Source organism: Ascaphus truei, chromosome 1, assembly GCF_040206685.1.
Source record: "Ascaphus truei isolate aAscTru1 chromosome 1, aAscTru1.hap1, whole genome shotgun sequence".
Lineage (NCBI taxonomy): Eukaryota > Metazoa > Chordata > Amphibia > Anura > Ascaphidae > Ascaphus > Ascaphus truei.
In genome coordinates, this window is record NC_134483.1 from 182,910,840 (window position 1) to 182,915,867 (window position 5,028).

The window sequence follows — 5,028 nt, forward strand, 5'->3', positions numbered from 1 at the left end:
GTGTCTTCCATGTGCTTAATAGAATTAATTTCCTTTTCTATTTTCAAGGATAATTGTTCTTCACTTCAAAGGAAAGTATTGCAGGTCTTTTGGGCAGGGCATGAGTTATGGTTGGGTACACAGAGTAACCCATGTTTATGAATAAACAAATAAATGACCACTGAGGAGTTGCAGAGATGAGGAAGGCTCAGAAGGCATAATGTGAACAAACTTCTACTGCAGTTAGGTTTTTTCCCCATATTGCAATTGGGAGAGTTTTTCCAACTCAGACACTCCAGTTTTCACTGTTTTTCCTGTTTTGAAACAGGCAAAAATACAGAACTATACTGACTGATGAATTAGGGGGTTGAAGCTACGGCTCCTTATCTAAGCCTGAGGGACAATGTGGCAGAAGAACTAGTGCTGCTTTATTGCACACCTATTACACCTCCCTTTTTTAATTGCTCGAAACAGGTTTACGAAGTTATTAGTTATACTGAAGTTGAACATTTAATTGAGGTTTCTGGTCTTAACAGCAATATTCAAAACAACATTTTCAAGTTTAAATACTCTAGAAGAAACTCCAGTGTCGGGCTGGATCATCTAGGGCCCACATGGAAAGTTCACTGTAGGACCGAGGGGGGAGGATGGCTGTGGGTGCATAACTTGGGGCTGCGGTGCTGCCTGCTGGAGCCTATGTGGGAGGTGAAGGTGGTGAGCGAGAGCCTGGGAGAAGTGGGGGGAAGGGTGGCCGGGCTGTCTATGTTCCTGTCCTGTCGAGGCCCACCAGGGATAACCGTGATGACCCAGTCCTACCCTGACGAGGACAGCAGTTTCCTTGCAACACCGTTAAATGTCAAAAATGTATGTAAGTTATGGCTTTTTACCTTTTGTGTTTCATATAATTAAACAACCCCTAAGTTTAAAATATACAACAGCAGCCTATGTGAACTAAACCAAGTAGTGAATCATTAAAAAAAAAAATAGTCATTATCTACATTGTACCGTTCATTCCTTTTTGTGACCTGATAACAATTCAAGAGCAAATGTCTGGAAACATTATATGTTTGAACAAATAATGTATCAAATACAAAAACAACAACGGCCTTGTGTTCAATAATTGGAAGAGGTTAAACAGCAGAGACTGGCATTTTAAGTGAATATGTAAAGTGCATATTCAAAGAATCAAGGTGAATTAACAATAATAAAGGCTACAGGGTTTTAAAGAAGCAATACTACTTTCTAACGTTGTCACATGCTTTACATATAAAAATAATTGTAACAATCTACAATTCTATATTCTTACCCAAGTTGGCAATCATTTGATGCTCCTGTTTTAAATCTGTAAATTTGTTTTAACACTGGGAGAATTTTGCTGTGAGGGAGTCGGGAAGTACCGTAGTCCCACTTTGTGGTGATTATGGAAATGGGCCTGTAGAAGGGGTAAGTGACCCCGAAACGTTGCCCCCTGTGTCTCACTGCACACACTTCCTTCCTTGTTTTTGAGTGATGTCACATTTCCCCCCCCCCCCCCTCCTGTTCATTTTATGTGATTTACGTTTTTTTGTACATTGTCAATTCATGTTTTTCACTTTTGCTCATTAATACATATCAGCATTTCAAGTATCATTGATTCTTTCGTATTCATTCGGAGTGCGGGAACACTTTTTGTGTTCTATATGTCAGGAGAGATTAGGGGTCTCTTTAGTGCTCCCCAGCACCCACCACATACTTATATTCGTAATATATTTAATACATGAGGTAGTGCGGCTTATACAACATACTTTACTTTTCTGAGAAAAAAAACTTGTAGCATTAAAAAAAAAACACAACAACTCTGAATGACATTTTTAATATATTATAATGTAAGAAACATTTTTGTTTCTATAGCAACCATTTACAAAGTCACATCCCCTACCACTTCTTTAACAGGTTGTGGCACACCGCTTTTTGAACTTTACCCTCTCTAGCAGTACACCAATTGTATCTAGTGACTGCCTGGTCACATGATCTTCCCCCACAGAACGTTGTATCTTTGTTCCTCTTCTGCTGCACTGAAAGCAATTTAGTGAATCCCCAAGCCGAATCTTCGCCCATCGATCACAGGAGAACGGATCGATTGGCAAGTTAGCTAATTACTTATTGTGTGGATTGTATTTATGCATATATTAAAAAGAGGGGGACACTTCAACTTGGACTACTGCTTTAACATAATGGCTGCTTCACTCAGTGAAGCTCAGCAGCTACAATGTATCCTTATATTACGAAGGTAACATCTAGTGTTAATGTTCCCAGCAGTTTGAGCTGCAAACTGTAACAAATTATCACAAACAGGAATGTGTTTCAAAAATTGTGAAACAATTTTCTATTTTCCGTAGCATATCCAATGCAGTGGGCACATATAGAAAAAAAAAATCCATATAAAAGCCCCCCAAATAGTGTATGTATGTGTATATATGTGTATATATATATATATATATTTGACAAATCACCAAAAAATCTACTCGCCACACAAAAAAAATCTACTCGCCACCTAGTACCAAACGTGTGCTGCTTGGGCCAATATTTACTCGGCCGGGGGTTAAATCCACTCGCCCGGGGCGAGCAAATGTATAGGTTTGTCGAACACTGTATATATATATATGTACGTATGTACGTATATATATATATATATATATATATATATATATATATATATATATATATATATATATATATATATACATATATATACAGTGTTCGACAAACCTATACATATAACACCCCCATACATATACAAACCCCAAATACATAGGGGGAAAAAAAAAAAAAACAATTACACTCACCAGACGTAAGCTTGGCTGAGCTTCCGGCGCACACCTGCATGAGATTAAGGCCCGGTGGTGCGTTGATGTCTGAAGCGAGGGACAGTGTGGAGGGAGGACCAGATCTGGGGAGAGCCAGGGCCCAGTGGTAACAAGGGGTCGGGCCCCACTGCCTTGTCCGGCCGCCGGGCCCACTGCAGCCACTGGGCCCGGGACACTTGTCCCAGCTGTCCCCCGCCGTCGGCAGCCCTGCCTACAGGTGCAAGTCTTTAATCTATCCTATCCCAGTTGGAAGGTGGAACTTAACCCTTTGGTGCCCACTGCCATGGATATGCTCAGGTATTCATACAAAGCCATTTCCACCTTTAAAAAAAATAATGAAAAAAATGTAGTGATCTTTTTCTTTATTCAATGTTTTATGTGAGATATTTAAGGGACGTTTTACTTTCTGTATTGCGTCTCACTAATACCCGACTGTCGTTTTTAAATCCCCTTCCCCATGTGACATTTTGTTTTCCTTTTACTTAAAGAACTATACCTCCTAGGAATAAAGTGTACTAATTGCAGTGACATGTTTAAGGGGTGACATCTGGATGATTGATGCATTTTTTACCAAAATCTGACACCTGCAGGTATTTTAAATCATGTTTAAGTTAAGTTAAACATGATGGGCTTAGACTTGGGAGGGGTTTCATTACCACTGGCTGCTCCCTTTTGTGTGATGTCACTGTGTGTTCAGCAAGAGCTTGTACAGGCAAAATTCCCACCTCCCCCTTTTCCCGTATCTTTTGTGGCCCTTTCACAAGTGCAGGATTAGTTAACCATAAAGTAAGTGCTTCAGAGGTCCCCAAAATATGTGGTTTGTAATTCATTTCCAAATAAACAAAAGCAGTCACATTCTTGCTTTTAGGATGGTTACATTTTAAGGAAGCTACTTAGGACCAGATTGATTCCTTAAATAAGGGAAAATAACGTGAAGTTACCTAAATTGATAACGGATGTTATTTCTCTGAGTTGAATGTGTTCCGACAAAGCTAATGATATCCAAAAATAGCATGTGTCCGTCACCCAAAGTAGTATTGCAGTGATGTATGCACTAGCAGGTTAATACTAGCCGGGTGTATGTTAATAGCGCAGGGACACAATAACGAATACAATGCACATTGGGAAAAATCTAACGTATGTTACAATTAACGCACATGCACACATTAAAATTCACAAATATTCAGTACAAAGGGAAAATTTTAAGCCATATCACCCTGATCCTACAGGTGTGAACATGACCCAGGAAGCTTCCACCTCTGCTGATGGCAGAATGAGCATAAGGTTTACGGACGCAGAATTGGAGATAGTGGATCACCACTGTAAATATTTAGGTTGAACTGTGCCCCAAAACGAGCAAAGCAGAGAAGACCAGGATTGGGACTGCAATACTCCCAGGCAATACTGTAAGAACAGTTGTTATGCTCAAGACCAGATGGGCAGACCACAAGAAGAAATGAAAAAATCCACTTGCTAATAATGCTGCGCAGCTGAGCTGCACAGGAGGGGGACCTCAACAAAGTTTAATCTCTTCACCTATGAGAGAAGAATGATGGAAGTGATCTCACCTTCCCAGGTACGAGGACTTCCATCACTGGTGGGCACAGGATCTTGCAAAGGAGTAACCTATAAGTGATATACTTAGATGTGTGACCTCATAGTCTTCAAGTATACTACAGGCATTACCTTACACATTAATCATGTAACAATAATTATAAAGTCATTCTTTTCCTATTTTATTCCCATAGTACTGTTACCAATTCCCTATTACTAGGGTGACCAGATTTTGAAAATTTAAAACCAGGACATTTTTTTTTTTTTACATAACAGTTTATTTATTGTAGTACACTTATACTTTACTACCATTAGTCCTTTTTACATAGGTGTGTGTGTGTGTGTGTGTGTGTGTGTGTGTGTGTGTGTGTGTGTGTGTGTGCCTCACTAATCGAACAAAAAAAACCCAGATGTGAATGATTCTGAACCCCTTAACCAGTGTCAGGATGCCCCCTCTTCACAATTACTAAAGCAGCAATCCCGCCTGGGATCTTACCTGATCCGCAGTCCCTCAAGGTACTATACTGGAGGGGAGGTGTTCCCCACCTGTCTTCCAAGGTCTCCTGTGTGAAACTTGAGTCAGATCTGGAAGAAAGAAGGGTAGATTACTTCGGTGTATACGGCAGTTAAGATAAGACAAGGAGGGTGA